The sequence below is a fragment of the Symphalangus syndactylus genome, chromosome 13, assembly GCF_028878055.3.
Source record: "Symphalangus syndactylus isolate Jambi chromosome 13, NHGRI_mSymSyn1-v2.1_pri, whole genome shotgun sequence".
Classification (NCBI taxonomy): domain Eukaryota; kingdom Metazoa; phylum Chordata; class Mammalia; order Primates; family Hylobatidae; genus Symphalangus; species Symphalangus syndactylus.
In genome coordinates, this window is record NC_072435.2 from 87,797,783 (window position 1) to 87,815,535 (window position 17,753).

Below are 17,753 nucleotides of genomic sequence, written 5' to 3' on the forward strand. Positions count from 1 at the left end.
TAAGTGCAGGGAAAACAAAGATAACTAAAATATATTCCCTATCTTGTACATCTTCAAACAAACAGGAGAGACAGATTCTAGAACAGTAATTACAGCAATTACAGTAAGTACTGTGAAAAAAAAAAATGGGCGAGAAACATATAACTCTGCCTAGGAAGGGCAACGAAGACTTCCAGGAGGTGGTGGTATTGGAATTGATTTTTGAGAGCTAAGTAGGAACAACCAGAAGGCCAGGAAGAGGAATGGCATTTCAGACAGAGGGAGTGGCCATGGAAAAACCTTGTTTTCACTTTGGGTAACGAGCAGTCTGCAGTGTTTTACTCTGACTAGGGTTCTGGGAACCTGGGACAAAAAAAAAAAAAAAAAAGGTGGGATAGGATAGAATTGGCCCATGAAGTTTAGAGTTGAAACCAAGGATCCCCAAAAGGCAACATCCAGGGATAAAAATATACTTAATCCCTAGTGGAAAATAAAACCTACACATCATCCGAAGGGCACCAAGTAAAAAGAAAAAAAATGCAGCAACTGGAAGCAGCATAAGTTTGGAGCTGTGAGGAGGGAAGTCTGGAGCTGTTAGGGAGAAGCCCTGGCACAGAGCTTTAAGGGACTTTTAGAGGTAGCGTAAGGCCTGTCTGGGGTGGGGCACTGCCGTGTCAAAGACACAGAACCTGTTCAGGCAAGAGTGGAAGCAAGAGGACGCATACCACAGTCTGGAATTGACAGTCATCCTGACAGATGCCCTGACAATTGAAAAAGATGGTAGAAAAGGGGGAGTCAGGGGTTACATCCTCAGGAGCCTTGAACATCATCTTCCCAGCTGGGATTTCCCAAGGGTAGCATGGGTACCACTGGTAAGAACCAATGTGTCATTACATGGTACACAAACAATGTTTTAAAGACTTGTAGTAGTTATGTACTGATTTTCTAGTTTTATACAAACTAGAAAAAATGTGTAACTAACACGAAATCTGCAATTACACAGATAGGAAGATTGCTTAAGAAGAAACTAATATAAAAGCACCATGGTGAGTTGATCTTTTTTAAAAAAATAAGAATATACCAAAAGAGGTGCTACACAAATATAGCAAAAATTGAGAAGGTGGTCTATAAATGACCGAAATTTGAAAATAGTGGCAGTAGGCAGTGGGGAATCTCTGAAAAGTGTAAGCATTGGACTCTATTTTGTAATGTTGTTCTTTTGGGGAAGGGGAGACTAAAGACACTGATTAAGGGAGGTTGTATTTATTGTCCAGAACCACAATGGACTCTGAATAGTTTTCAGGTTCATATTTCAAGATAAACTCCAATTTCAATCCTGAAGTACTTGGACAAGTCTTTAAGAACCTCTTTTTACTAATTTGAAATGTCCATAGCTTTATTTTCATCTTAAGTAACTTAGTGTGTATATTTACATGAATAATTTTATTAGAAACGCGCAGTGCTCAAAATGACTTTTATGGTGTAGGGTGATAGGGGAAAAAGCTATTGAATGTTGGATAGATCTGTGTCTTTGTAACAATTTGGTCAATCTGATTTACATAGACCCTAGTGTCTCATTTTGTGCTTAGGTCTGGTACACTATCTATTAACCATGTTTTTTTTATTTTCTATAGTTCATGATGCTTTGATATCTTGGGGCATCTTGCAGACCAGGGATGGACTGCCCCTCCCAGGTTTGGCTAATTCCTGGAGATACTAAACAACTTGGCTTAGAACACACCTTTTACATGCAAGACAACACATCCAGGCTCCATACCCTCATCTCATCCTTTTCTCAGGCTCCTCCAGCACAGAACATTATCCTCCTGCTCTAAGTCACCCAGAGCCAGGTACTGGACAATTAGAGACCACTCTTGTAGCTCAGAGCCTGTCCAAAGGGTCCAAACTCTTCAATCCGAAACCTCAGCTCAGCTGCTTACCCTGCCTCCCCCATTCCTTCCCATAAAACCCTAAATAAAGGCTGTTGCCCAAGCTTTCCCCTCAATCTTTCTGCCCTCAAGGCAATCCTGGTGCTTCCCCATGTGCTCCATTCTCTTGGCAACTGTAAATGACAAACTCTTCTTTCAAGGGAGTTGTCTATGTGTCTATCACCTTACCATACCTAGTTCAAACAAAAATCCTAGGTATAGTTTAAAACATATTAAGGGCTGGGCATGGTGGTTCATGCTTGTAATCCCAGCACTTTGGGAGGCTGAGGTGGGTGGATCACGAGGTCAGGAGTTTGAGACCAGCCTGGCCAATATGGCAAAACTCCATCTCTACTAAAAAAAAAAAATTATCTGGGCATGGTAGCAAGCACCTGTAGTCCCAGCTACTCGGGAGGCCGAGGCAGAAGGATCGCTTGAACCCGGGAGGCAGAAGTTGCAGTGAACTGAGATCGTGCCACTGCACTCCAGCCTTGGTGATGGAGCAAGACTCCATCTCAAAAAAAAAAAAAAAAAAAAAAGCACTATACTAAGGAAACTCAATTTTTAAAAATAGGTAGATAAATGAATGAATGAATATCTTCACTCACTTAAAACATGTCTCTCTACGACTTATTAAAAGTGTACTTATGTGATTAAAAGCTGTTTACATTAGCTATCTATGGTCATCATTCTCTCATGCAATCAAGCTCAGAATTTGTGAGAAATTTGGGCTCAGAGTAAATTACACATTGCAAAAACAATACAGAGAAACTATGGCCTGCAAGGCAGTGTTGTTCCTTGGTTTCAGGAAGACATCCAAAGAGGAATTTTCCCTGGCCAATACACCCATTTTGCTGTCTTCCTGTGTGAGGTATTATTTTTGTATGCCAGGGTGGTTAACTGCTCTAACAAATAACCATAAATTTCAAATTTCAATTGCGTAAGAGAATAAAATTTATTTCTTAATCACTAAAATCCAGTGCAGGTGTTCATAGTTGGACAGCTCTCCTGGCTGCCTGCATGACTCACGAATCAATAATTCTTTCATCTTGTGATGCTGCCATTTTTACAACGTGGTCTCCAAGGTCACTAGAGACGGTGGCAAAATTATGGAAAAAGTCATATCAGACACATACCCAACTTTACACGCAAGTGCCAATCAAAATATCTGCATACATTCTATTGGTCAGAAGTGGTCACATGACCTTCCATAGCTGCACAAGGACCAGGAAATACAGTCTGTGGCGGGGCTGCACTTACCAGCAACCACCCTTCCGGAGGAAACAGGAGCCCAAAGCTTTGGAAGTCAGCTATCGTTTTCCACCAATTCAAGAGGTATTACCCAGAACTGCATTCTGGTAATGGAGCAACTATAACCGGTCAAGTGATTATGTAAATTAGTGGTTCTTAACTTTTAAAGGATCATGAATCCGATAAAACTGTACAGATCTGCTTCCTAGAAAAATACATAAACATAAGCACTCACAATCTTCATGGAATTTCAAAGGCTTCAGGGATTCTCTGAAGCCCATCTGTTAGATATTAAAGAGTCACTGACCTATACTTTTGGTGTAGGTGAAATTATTTATTTCAGAAATTTGTTTTGAACAGTCTTATAAATCATAAACCATGGGCCAATTTAAATTTGATTTTTTAAAATCTGCTGCTAGATTGGGGTCTAATTTTTTTAAATTAATTGCTAGAATGAACGAGATCCAGAATATCAGTTGTGTGCCATCCAACTTTCAGATGCCAATTTTGCACTGAGCAGAAATCCTTATTGCTACTACTGCAAAAAAGACTTTTGTTGGTATCCTGCCATCCACTTGCTGCTCTCCAATCCATTTCACATGACAACTAGAGTGACATCTAAAAATTCAAATTTTTTCATGTCATTCTCTTCTAAAAATCTTTCAGAACATGAAGACCCAAACCCTTGACATGGCATACGAGACCTTGAGTACACTAACCCAACCTGCTTCTCACATTGTGTGCGCCTTTGCTTTTTATGCTTCTACCCAATTGGCCTTTCTTTCCCTTCCTCCCACCTAAGGGTCTCTGAACATGCCTTGTACCTCCTTTGAATTGTCTTCCCTTTATTCTTTTATATAGTTAGCTGCCACTCTTCCTTGAGATCTCGGCTCAACTGTCATTTTCCCAGAGAAGTCTTTACAGAGACACAGAAGAAGTCAGATCCCCTATATGGTCTTAGAGCACTGTAAGTTTTTCTCCTGGTGTTGATCATGGTTTGTACCAATATGCTTGTGTGATTATTTAATTTGCATGGGTCACTGTCACTAAAAGGTAAGCTCCATGAGGGCAGAAACTTTCAGCACCTAATGACACAGCTCAGCACCTGGCTTAGTGCATGGAACATAATGGCACTCAACATTTTGTTGAGTGAATGAATGAATGAATGAGTGAATGAATGAATGAATGAATGAGTGAATGAATGAATGAATGAATGAATTGCTTTCCACTATATCTTGGAGAGAGGGAAGATAAGTGATAAAGGGTCTTGAAACCAAATTATCTTCTCCTTCTGAGAAGTGAATAGAATAACCAAGTCAGTGTTTGGCATAATTTTAAAGAACTTCACAGTTAGGCAATGACTTTTACTCTACTCCATTGTAACCCCTGCTCTTAGATATCTTCCAAACCAATTAAAGAAAAAAAAACAGCCAAATCGGCACCAGATGAACAGCTCATTGATGGAGTAAGGGCAGTCGAGGGGAAGTGTCATAAAAAGACAATTCTTTTTATGGTAAGCCATATGCTATTTATTAGTAAGTAGTATACTATTGGGTCAATACAGGGAGGCTTCCTGGAAGAGATAGTCTTTGAGTTATATATAATCTGAAGATCGCTTCATGACACCTCTTTTTTGAACTATATTTGATACCCTGAGTGCCAACAAAATATTTTCCCACAAATCTTGCTCCTCAGCTTTTCTGGTTTGTTGTCACAAAGATAAAGCTATAAATTATGAGAAAGACTGGCAAGACTTGGGTCAAGCTGGCATTGTAGTCCTCCAGCAGAGAACAAGATATTAAACAATTGTGTTTTATATTTCCTCTAATAGATTGTATTATTTTTCAAAATATCCACTGTCTCTCCATTTAGGAGAATTTTACCCTCTTGTCAGTCTTGGCCATGTGATTTCATTTGGCAAATGACATGGGAGTGGAAGTGACATGCCCAGAAGATTTGAGAGCCGTGGTGAGATCCTATTATTTCCCTTCTGACACAAGACACACCACATCCCCAGATGGAGGTATTCTGTCAATCTGCATCCCAAAGTGAAAAGGATGAAGGACAAAGTTACAACTGATGGAGAGCCATCATGGAAGATGACGAAAATATTAGCTTTACTCTTGCAAAGCACTGAGATTTGAGGGTCACTTGTTCTTGCAGCATAGCCCAGCAAAGAATGACTGATACACTTTTCTTCACAAAACCTCTGTCTAATTGAACTGAAACTCTGAACTATACACTGAATGAAAGAATGGTCTGTTCCCATTTCGATAGGTCAACCCTCATTTTTATAAGTGTACAGCTTCAGGAAGTCACACATGCAGTCATGAAGGGAGAAAGTGGAGTTCTCAACTATTGAAGCCAGTGGGCTAACTTCTGCATTCACTGACATGAAACATGCTGAAGTCTGTTTGCCTTGCAGTTCTCTGCTGGATGTGCCAAGAGGGCTCTATTTTAGAGAAGGAAAACTAACAATAGATTCCCGCCAACTAAAAGGGGATTTCTTTTCCTGGGAAGGAAAAAATAAATGGAAAAAAAAGATCTTTATCTGGTGATTTGTACTGAAACAAGAATAGTCAGAGCTCATCATCATATCATTTTTAATAGTAATGTCTCACAGAGAAACATAAAAGAAACTTATTAAAGACAAAAATAGTTTATATGAACTTTTTGCTAAGCATATGAAGTTGAATTCATAACATTCCTTCCACCTCCAGTCTACCTTCTCCATTCCTGTTTCCTTTTTTTGTCTTTTTTCCTTGTCCTTACCCAAAATCTACTCAAGGCCATTTTGGAAGATGTAAGGATGATAGATATGGGTATAATAAATAAATATATCCTTTTATGTATATTTATAAATATATTTTTACATTTTCAAAGCAAAATACAAATTAAACGTACACGTGTTTCTAGGAGTTCATTCCATACCTCTACAATAGTAAAAGAACTTGCTTAACTGAAAATCTCTAAAGCTTTAAAAATTCTTTGAAAGCCCCTTGAAATTTGAGGGGCTTTGACGCTTACTTTTAAGAATACCAAAGTGCATTTCCATTTCCCCCAGGGTTAGCTGGCCATGAACAACTGCAATTCAGTTTCATAAGCTTTCCTTGATGCTTGCTAGGACCATAAATTCCACCTTCAAGTACAATTTGCAGTTTAAAGGTATGAATTATCTTACTAAAGAGCCTTTTTGTTATGAGTTTTCTATTCCAAGGTGAATCCCAGTTAAACGCCCCTTCCCGCCCTAACATTCTTGAATTTGAATTGTGGTGCACATTACCAAGGATTACTCCATATTTTCAGGCAATATTGCCATCCTCCTAAATGTGCTCAGTCTAAAATATTCAATGAAAAGTGTATATGCAAAGCTAGCTTTACTATTTAATCACTAAAGTTACCTTTGGGAAGCTGAGTATTGATACACAATGCAGAAACATCAGTGCTCAGTCCCTGAAACATATTTAAACTAGAAGTAGGAGCAGTTAGATTTATGTACCATGATGTCTGAATTTGCAAAGGTTTTCTGGTAATCTGAAGAGTTGTATTGAGTTACTCCCAGCAACTATTTTACTTTATTTTGTAGCTTTGTAATATAGTAAAAGAGCCCTGGGTGAGGAGTTAGGAACTTAGGGATTGCTAAAAGGGTTTTATATACAATATTTTTGAAATCTAACAAAAAATATAAACAGTTAACAATGTCATGACCATGAATCTAATGAACGACTCTTTGTTCTGAATTGCTCTAGTCCAGTATAAAATGTTTATAATTAGGTTGATCTGCACAGAAATTCAAAGTCAATTATGTGTACATACAGAAGAGAGCTGACTTTCCATAATGGCTCTGTAGTTTAAAATCATCAAAAAAGGGAGTATTGCAAAATGTACCACTCCATAAATACTACAGTTCATCAATTAAGCACTACACTAAGCATGTAATGATGATAATTTTCCTGTGTATGTCAACCAGGAAACACACAAGCTGGTTGTTAAGTTGCTTCATCATAAGAATAATGATTGTGTAAGTGCTTGGCTAGGTCATTCTCTCTCCCAGCTTAAACATTAATGGGAAAATAATGGAATTATGGAGCTGGCTCTTTTCTTGAAAGCTACATGTCAATGTCTTAGGATACCTGTGCTATTAAAAACCTCAAATACCCAATTTGTAACTTTAGATGACCAAGTCACTGAAGGTTAGAACTAAGTGGAATTTTAGACATCTTGTAGTTCATTACTTTCATTTTAATGATGTGAACACTGAGGACCAGATAGACAGAGGAACTTGTTCAACATCACAAATCTAGCAATAACAAACATATAGAAAGGACTTTGCCCTCATCTGTTAGTTCCTAGTCCAGAGCTTTCCTTTCTGCCATGTCACTTGGAAAATAAACACCATTTTCCAAAACCAAACACAGGAGTAACAAGCATAAAATGTGAAACTTTCAGTTAGGATTCAAAACTATAGAATAAACCTTTGAAGTTTCCAATCTAGTAGCAATTTAAAAAATGAAATCTTACTAGAAATACCTAAAATATGCTCTTTTTCCCCCCGTGCTATGGGGATAAAAGACTTGCTACTCATATAGTAAGCTTAATATTAAGAGAACTCCATAGTTTATTTCCTACTCAAAGTAACCTTGTATTACTCTCACTCATTCGAAATATCCTTAAAGCCAAAGGATTATACATGAGGTACAAAATAGAAAGACAGAACTTTATAGTAAAATTTTCTCTAAACCAGAGTTGCTGACTTCGTTTGACTTTTCTTTTATCAATTTTAATACATTCATTTTCCTATTACAAAATCTACATTATGCTGGAACTATTGCATATGTGTATATGATATATACACAAAACTGAGTCTTATAAACACCCTTGAAATAATTCAGACACATGAAAAATTGCTTTTTGGTCAAGCGACCACCTCAAGGAGCCACAGACTCAGTGCTGCCACAGTTCCACACAACGTTTGTTGTTCATGTATTATTCACTTTTTGGAAACTGCCTTTTGAGCAATGAGTTTACACAATTAAATTTGATTTAATTATAGCCACACCCAGTGTTTCACCAAAAGTCTTATCACTTTTGTCACCCATATTTTTGTTTAATCTCAACTCCTGATTATTTCTTCCTATTAAAGAAATAAAATTTATCTTAAAAGGGCAATGATCTGTTACCAATGAAGATCACTTGGAAATAATATTAATCAGGCTCTATAAAATATTTCAAAGAAGGCCAGGTGCACCTGTAATCCCAGCACTTTGGGAGGCTGAGGCGGGCAGATCACAAGATCAAGAGATCAAGACCATCCTGGCCAACATGGTGAAACCTCATCTCTACGAAAAATACAAAACTTAGCTGGGTGTGGTGGTGCACACCTGTAGTCCCAGCTACTTGGGAGGCTGAGGCAGGAGAATTAATTGAACCTGGGAGGCGGATATTGCAGTGAGCCAAGATTGCACCACTGCACTCCAGCCTGGCGACCTAGCAAGAGTCTCAAAAAAAAAAAAAGAAAATAAATAAAGTTTTTTTTAGATTTTTAAAATTGATACACAGTAATTGTACATATTTATGGAGCACGTGTGATGTTTTGATACATGCACACAATGTGTAATGATCAAATTAGGGTAATTAAGATATCCATCAGCTCAAACATTTATCATTTTTTTCTCTTATTTCAAAGAAAATTTGATTAGCTATGGGCAAAAACACTGGAAAAAGCACATGAACATTGGAAAAAGCCTTCCAATCTTTACTACAGGAAGAGACTATTTTCATCAGTATGAACACATCTGGCACACTTCTTACACATCAGTCTTTTTGACTTGAATAATCTACAACATACAACTTATGTTTCCACAGGTGTGTTTCTAAACATTTCTTATAGGGTGGTTTGACACCAAAGGTGAAAGAAGTCCTGCTACATGTCCTAGACTATTACTTCTCTTATTTCTTGTGCAAAAAGGGCAGAAATAATCAAGCTGTGTATTAGTCTGTTCTTGCACTGCTATAAAGAAATGCCTAAGACTGGGTAATTTATAAAGAAAAGAGGTTTAATTGGCTCACAGTTTCACAGGCTTCACTACAGGAAGCTTAGGGCTTCTGCTTCTGGGGAAGTTCAGGTTCGCTCCAGGAAACATAGCGGCTTCTGCTTCTGGAAATCCTCAGGGAGCTTTTACTCATGGCAGAAGGCAAAGTGGGGGTAGGCATCTTACATGGCAGGAGCAGGACCGAGAGAGAGAGGCAGAGAGGTGCCACACACTTTTAAATGACTAGACCTCACGAGAACTTACTCACTATCACCAAAGGTGAAATCCACCCCCGTGATCCAATCACCTCCAACCAGGCCCCACCTCCAACACTGGGGGGTTACCATTCGACACGAGATTTGGGTGGGGACACAGATCCAAACCATATCAAGCTGGAATAATTTTCATTTGCTCCATGCAACCACAATGCTAGCAAGTATCAATTTATTAATGCTGAAATATGAACATTCAAACACATATGACTATCATGTACTCTGTGTGTGTATGTGTGTGTGTGTGTGAGAGAGAGAGAGAGAGAGAGAGAGAGAACAGGGGGTGGACAGTAGTTATCTCTGTTTAATTATCCTCAATAAAAATGTTTCTTCAAGCTGCTCCAAGGCAATCATCCCAGCTAACCTGCCCTGAAGTCCTTTGGGGACATTTGAAGAGGAGAGAAGGCCCTTTGTTTCCCCTTCTGACACTGGGCTAGAGTCTCCTTACCTCTCTCAGACACTCTGACTCAGTGCAGGCTGCAGACACTGTAACCCCCTTGATAAGTAAGCTGTCGTTTCCACCTGGAGCTGGGGCTGCTATCTGAATAGGAGAGGAAAAGCTGTGAGTATTACATGAAAAAGGATAGTCCTTTCTTTTCTTAGATCTACACCCCCCAAAAAAATCAGGAAAATGAAAAGGGACCCAGGGAAGGGGACCCATATGCCAAGCTGGTGACAACAGAGTGTAAGAGAGGTTATCCAGAGTGGCATCCTGGAGCCATTCTGGATGGGTTTGAATTCTGGCTCTGAGCTTATTTTACAAACTTAGACAAAATCCATAAATCTCCTGTGCCTCAGTCTTCTCATCTATAAAATGGGGAGCATAGTGCCTATACTATAGGTATCATGTCATAGGGTTATTAAAACAGTGCCCAGGACATGGTGAACACTCAGTCATTACCAATGACTATCATTTACTGGGAGGCTATTGTGTTTCCAAGTGCCCAGTTCATGTAGCACCCACTTTCCTGGGAATTCTCCGGTGAATTTCTACTTTCCAAACCAAAATCAAATCTCAACTAGCTATTTAATGATGGTGTTCTCTTTCTTTGGTTAGCACAATCATTCTTTAATAGTACACATACATAATTTTCATTTTTTGTAATGGTTAATTTTACATTCTTAGATATACAAATTCCTTAAACATAAAGAAAACGAAAACTCGACAATGATAAAAACAAATTTACAGCCCTCACTAATTCTCACTACACCTGCATTCTATTCATTTTTTAGTGTCAGCCAAGATAACTCACGTCTTAAGAGAAAAGACAGGACAGAAACCAGAAGTCATAACAATTTCTAAGCCTGGTTATTGAGCTAAATATATACGTGCTCTATGGTATGGCAATAGGGAGGATCGTATACCCTCTAGGGAACCGGAGTTGTAACAGCAGTTCTGAAATGCTGATGACTTTGCTGGAGATTGAGTGGGACCAGCGCTAGATACTTCTGGAGCAGTCACGGAAGAAGTGGAGGGCCTATTTAAGGAATGTGGCTTGGGTTAAGATGTTTCATTCTTCTGAAGTGAAAGGGTAGTGTTGTTTTTTGTTTGTTTGTTTGTTTGTTTGTTTGTTTCCAGCCTTCTTTCTGGCTTTCTTCAAGTTGTCTCAGCCCAGGAGCCTAACTCTAATTCCAGATACTGAAATTTACACCACAAACCACCACAGGGACAACAGGAATTAATGCCCAGGAACGAATGCTAAATTGCATCAATCCCCAAATTATCTACTCTACTGGAAAGCCCACTTAAAACTAGACTTTTAAAGTAAGTAGAATTTTGGAAGGAACCCACAATCCCTTTTTGCATCACCAGGAAAACAGCTTGCCTATAATCCCTTAATAAAGAAAAAGTCTCGTAGATTAATCTCCCTTAGGCAAGCACCATTACTGGTATTTTAACTCCGTAAGCAAGTCAACTGCAACAAATAAACTAAAAGAATGATAATAAGAATATTATAATTACCACATGCTATTGCCTTATCAATGTCTTTCTTTCATGAAGTACTTTAAAACTGCTTTAATATATATAAGATCTTTACCTTCTCATCCTTACCCCTACTTCCCAGCAACTCTGATAAGAAATTACTCTCAATAACTCTGAGAAATGTCCAGTGGGATTATTTTGAAGGACATAATTGCAGCTACTGAGAAACAGACTCAGTGTAATTGAAACTAAATTAGGATAAAATTGTTTTGAGGAGATTGATAATTGTACCTTGGGCTTTAAAATAACTAAACACGCCAGTAACCTCACCCAGACCGAAGGCGGATGCATTCCCATACATCTGCTGTAGTGTTTTGATGTATCTTGGAGTATGGCCAATCAGTATTTTTCCTCCCACATTAGCATACACCTGTATTTATCTAAGACAGTTTATTATCTGCACACGACAACACTTACGAGTGCTGCAAAGTTCTATGGAGAAAATTAACCAGTAGGCCATTGTTGAAAGTCCTGCTTCCTCCCCCTGAGAAGCAAATAATTTGGTATGGCTTTCTCATACAGACTGCTTTAACCCTTCATTGCCTTCTTTTAAAGCAGCGCAAACTAAACTGCTAGTGCTTACCAATAGCCATATTCCCCTCTTCTTCCCAGGCACAAGCCAGAATATATTTTTCAGCCTTCCTTATGGTTGGGTGGTAACTGTGGCTGAGATCTTACCAACAGAATGTGAGCAAAAGTAATGGGTACCATATCCAGTCCTCGGCCATAAAAACCTTGCACCTGTGAACCTAGTTCTCTTTCCCTAGCTGAATGGAGAGGACTGAGGATTTAGAGTATGTGGTGAAGCCATTAGATGGAAGGCCCTGGGTTCCTGAATGACTGTGTGGAACAGACTCTATCATTTCACCTTGTCATTCACCATTGAACTATGATATGAGCAAAAAATAAATCTTTGTTGTGTTAAGACATGGAGGTTTGGGCTTTTATCTGTTATAGTCATTAGCATTATTTATTTTATCAAATACAGTAACTTTCTCACTTGCTTCTGTCTCTCCATTTCTACAGTTATCTTATATTTTCTTCCTTTCGTTTTTTTCTGCAAAGAATTATTGCATGCCCAATACATGTGCTAGAAACAGAGCAAAATGCACTGTAACTACGTTCAAAGTAGCCCAAATGAACAACCATATACCTAACAATGTCAAAAGCACAATAATTTAGGTCTACTAATTCTTTTGAAGAGAGATCAGCAAACTACAATCTGATCTGTTTTTCTAAATTAAGTGTTTATGGGAACATAGCCATGCTAATTAATTTACATCTTATATATGGCAGCGTTCACACTACACTGGCTCACAAAGCCTAAATTATTTACTATTTGGCCCTTTAAAGAAAAAGTTTGTTGACTCCTCTCTAAAAGGTGTTGGAAAGGATTCTCAAAGGAGATGATACATAAGGTAGGTTTTGGTGGTGTTCACTGTGGTAGAAAAAGAAGAAGGCGACATGCTGGAGAGGAAGAATAATAGCCAAGCAAAAATCATGTAATGTTAAAGGTTACTCAAGCAGTACTGAGAAAACATAGAGGGGACAGTGATTCTCTCTCTCTCAGATCACCAAGAATTACTGGGAATGAGCAACTGGAAGAACCAAAGAGAGATGTTTTGAAACGAGCAAACTTGTTGACCTCAGACCTTTAATTCTGTCTGGGTGACAAATTTTAATGAATAATAGTCTATTAACACTAAATAGCATCAAGTTCAACTATAGATAAATGTACAGTACAAACTCATCCATCATTTCATAGCATAGAGCAATAAGATTTCCTGCTGAATGAGGAGATGCATCAGCAGGTGCAGCTCTGAGATGGACTTCACTCATCAATTCTCTGAAAATCCCTTGAAAAATTAAAAGAGTAAGCTGTATCTTACAAAACAGAAGGAAGGAAGGAAAAGAAAGAAAGAAAGAAAGAAAGAAAGAAAGAAAGAAAGAAAGAAAGAAAGAAAGAAAGGGAAAGAAAGGGAGGAGAAAGAAGAAAAAGAAAAGAAAGAGAAAGAAAGAAAGAAAGAAAGAAAGAAAGAAAGAAAGAAAGAAAGAAAGGAAAGAAAGAAAGAAAGAGAAAGAGAGAAAGAAAGAGAGAAAAATCCCAAGAGCAAATGTGGAAAATGTATGTGCTTATATACTCCTTGTCTTAGTCTTCTTGGGCTGCCATAACAAAATATTACACACTGGGTGGCTTAAACAACAGACATTGATTTTCTCGCAGTCTTGGAGGCTGGAAGCCTGAGATCAGGGTCCCAACATGAAAAGTTTCTGGTGAGGGCTCTCATTTTGGCTTGTAGATGGCCGCCTTCTCATTATATCCTCACCTGGCAGGGAGAAAGAGAGCTCTGGTGTCTCTTTCTCTTCTTATGCGGGAACTAATCCCGTCATGAGGCCCACCCTTATGATCTTATCTAACATAATCATCTCCTAAAGGCCCCACCAAAAAATACGATCACACTGGGGGCTAGGGATTTAACCTATACATTTAGGAGACAAACAATTCAGTCCAAAGTGCTCCTCAAAGTATAAATACAAACTTTCAGTGAACATAAAAACACTTATTCATTCAACGTATTTTTTGAGTATCTCTTATGTGACAGGCACTCCTCTAAATTTGGGGGTGTAACAGTGGACAAAACACACAAGGTTCCTTCTCTCACTCGGCTTAATTCTCAGTGATAGGAGACAGAAAATTAACAGATAAATTATGGAGCAGTATACTATCAAATTTTGATCAATGGCATGAAGAAAGAGACCAGGCTTCTTTAGAACAGAAACTCAGGGAAAACCTCAGGAAGTGACATATGCAGTCATGCTAGAATCATAACAAGGATCTGGCTATGCAAAGGTTTTGGGATGGAGTGTTCTAGGCAGAGGGAAGAGCACAGGTAAAATTTTCAAAAAAGGGAAAGAGTTTGGCCGATTTGAGCACTGAAATAAGGCCCATGTGGCTGCAACTTTGAAAAGTCAGGGAAGAGTGGAGGATAAAGTTAAAGAAGTAGTGAGGGAAAAATCCTTTCACAGAAGGACTTGTGGACATCACGTTGATGCTCAGCCTCACTAGTTATAAAAAGAAATGTTCAAAGGAAGAAGTTTTTTAAACTATCAAACTTACCTTAAAAAGATTTTTTAATTGGGTGTGATTAGAGGAAAACACATCTGTGCCAGCACTGGTTAAGGTGAATATTGGTACAAATCTTCCAGAAGGTATGTTGGTCATGTATTTATCAAGGCTTTGAAATGCCTACAACCTTGACCCAGCAATCTCTGTTCTAAGAAATTATTCTGAGAAAATCATGACTTTCTTCATGTGATGATGTTCTTTGTAATGTTACCTACTGTAGATTTTGCAATAATATTTTTACAAATACAAAATAAATTTCCTAAAGAGTAGACTCTTGTCATCCTTTGAAGGCTTGCAACCTACTGAAAGTTTCATATGAACTAAAAAAAAAGTAGCCAAAGTTGAAGATGTAACACTGTTATAGACAATGTTTGTGTCACTCCAAAATTCTTATGTTGAAACCCTAATCCTCACTATGATGGTATCAGAAGGTGGAGTGTTTGGTAGGTAATTAGGTTATGAGAGGAGAACCCTCATGAGTGGGATTAGCACCCCTATAAAAGAAAATACACTCGGCAGAACTCCTTTACCCCTTCTGCCATGGGAGAAAACAGCAAAAAGACAGCCAACTATGATCCAAAAAGTGGACCTCATCAGACACTGAATCTGCTGGCAACTTGATTGTGGATGTCCCAGCCTCTAGAACTGTGAGAAACAAATTTCTGTTGTTTATAAGCCACCCAGTTTATGATCATCTGTTATAGCAGCCTGAACAAACAAAGATTATAACATAATGCTTTCCGTTGAGATTTGACAATAGGTATCAAACAGTAATAAATTTCTGCTTTTGAGTAAGAGATATAAAGATACAAAAGATCTTTACATCTATGGTACTAGTAAGAAAAGCCTGCATAAAATAAAAATTATATGTTTCTGTGAGAATAGCAAGGAGTGGCAGATGCAAGTAAGCCTTGATTAACTGAATTTCAGAGCCAAGCAATCAATCCCTTTTTAAATGAGGAAAGAGTACATAAGTACCCATTCCTAGCACCTAGTCTCTATCTAGATGGATGGAGAAACCAGCTTCTTGTAGTTCAGGAGATTTTCAGTGAAGGAGGTGATATTGTTTGGCTCTGTGTCCCCACCCAAATATCATCTTGAATTTTAGTTCCCATAATCCCCACATGTCATGGGAGGGACCCAGTAGGAAGTAATTGAATCATGGAGGCTGGTTTTCCTCATGCTGTTTTCATGATAGTAAATAAGTCTCATGAGATCTGAGGGTTTATAAAAGGCAGTTCCCCTAGACACACCCTCTTTGCCTGCCACCACATAAGACATGACTTTGCGGTGGAGCCAACATGGCCGAATAGGAACAGCTCCGGTCTACAGCTCCCAGCGTGAGCGGCACAGAAGACAGGTGATTTCTGCATTTCCGTTTGAGGTACCGGGTTCATCTCACTAGGGAGTGCCAAACAGCAGGTGCAGGATAGTCAGTGCAGCGCACTGTGCGTGAGCCGAAGCAGGGCGAGACATTGCCTCACTTGGGAAGCGCAAGGGGTCAGGGAGTTCCCTTTCCTAGTCAAAGAAAGGGGTAACAGACGGCACCTGGAAAATCGGGTCAGTCCCACCCTAATACTGTGCTTTTCCAGCGGGCTTGGAAAATGGCACACCAGGAGATTGTGTCCCACACCTGGCTCGGAGGGTTCTATGCCCACGGAATCTCGCTGATTGCTAGCACAGCAGTCTGAGATCAAACTGCAAGGTGGCAGCAAGGCTGGCGGAGGGGTGCCCGCCATTGCCCAGGCTTGCTTAGGTAAACAAAGCAGCCAGGAAGCTCGAACTGGGTGGAGCCCACCACAGCTCAAGGATGCCTGCCTGCCTCTGTAGGCTCCACCTCTGGGGGCAGGGCACAGACAAACAAAAATTCAGCAGGAACCTCCACCAACTTAAATGTCCCTGTCTGACTGACAGCTTTGAAGAGAGTAGTGGTTCTCCCAGCACGCAGCTGGAGATCTGAGAACAGACAGACTGCCTCCTAAAGTGGGTCCCTGACCGCCGAGCAGCCTAACTGGGAGGCACCCCCCAGTAGGGACAGACTGACACCTCACTTGGCCAGGTACTCCTCTGAGACAAAACTTCCAGAGGAACTATCAGACAGCTGAATTTGTGGTCTCACGAAAATCCACTGTTCTGCAGCCACCGCTGCTGACACTCAGCCAAACAGGGTCTGGAGTGGACCTCTAGCAAACTCCAACAGACCTGCAGCTGAGGGTCCTGTCTGGTACAAGGAAAACTAACAAACAGAAAGGACATCCACACCAAAAACCCATCTGTACATCACCATCATCAAAGACCAAAAGTAGATAAAACCACAACAATGGGGAAAAAACAGAGCAGAAAAACTGGAAACTCTAAAAAGCAGAGCACCTATCCTCCGCCAAAGGAATGCAGTTCCTCACCAGCAACGGAACAAAGCTGGATGGAGAATGACTTTGACGAGTTGAGAGAAGAAGGCTTCAGACGATCAAACTACTCCGAGCTACAGGAGGAAATTCAAAACGATAGCAAAGAAGTTAAAAACTTTGAAAAAAAATTAGACGAATGGAAAACTAGAATAACCAATGGAGAGAAGGGCTTAAAGGAGCTGATGGAGCTGAAAGCCAAATTTCGAGAACTACGCGAAGATTGCAGAAGCCTCGTGAGCCGATGCGATCAACTGGAAGAAAGGGTATCAGTGATGGAAGATGAAATGAATGAAATGAAGCGAGAAGGGAAGTTTAGAGAAAAAAGAATAAAAAGAAATGAACAAAGCCTCCAAGAAATTGGGGACTATGTGAAAAGACCAAACCTACGTCTGATTGGTGTACCTGAAAATGACAGGGAGAATGGAACCAAGTTGGAAAACACTCTGCAAGATATTATCCAGGAGAACTTCCCCAATCTAGCAAGGCAGGCCAACATTCAGATTCAGGAAATACAGAGAACGCCACAAAGATAATCCTCGAGAAGAGCAACTCCAAGACACATAATTGTCAGATTCACCAAAGTTGAAATGAAGGAAAAAATGTTAAGCGCGGCCAGAGAGAAAGGTCGGGTTACCCACAAAGGGAAGCCGATCAGACTAACAGCTGATCTCTCAGCAGAAACTCTACAAGCCAGAAGAGAGTGGGGGCCGATATTCAACATTCTTAAAGAAAAGAATTTTCAACCCAGAATTTCATATCCAGCCAAACTAAG

The 17,753-nt window shown here is 39.5% G+C and overlaps 2 long non-coding RNA genes across 2 annotated transcripts in view; one reads left to right on the forward strand and one right to left on the reverse strand.

The window, feature by feature from the left end:
* Positions 1 to 916: 916 nt before the first annotated feature.
* On the forward strand, positions 917 to 5,985 carry LOC129460300 (uncharacterized). Its single transcript, XR_008650196.2, has 4 exons — positions 917 to 1,025; positions 1,614 to 1,829; positions 4,020 to 4,125; positions 5,031 to 5,985. It is a non-coding gene; the product is annotated as an uncharacterized lncRNA (long non-coding RNA).
* A 3,243-nt stretch (positions 5,986 to 9,228) lies between these two features.
* LOC134732035 (uncharacterized) overlaps positions 9,229 to 17,753 on the reverse strand; it is a 30,536-nt gene continuing 22,011 nt past the window's right edge. Inside the window, exons 2-3 of the long non-coding RNA XR_010114899.1 lie at positions 9,911 to 10,003; positions 9,229 to 9,371 (exon numbers count right to left, since the gene is read on the reverse strand). This is a non-coding gene — a long non-coding RNA (uncharacterized lncRNA). The remainder of the gene's footprint in view (positions 9,372 to 9,910; positions 10,004 to 17,753) is intronic.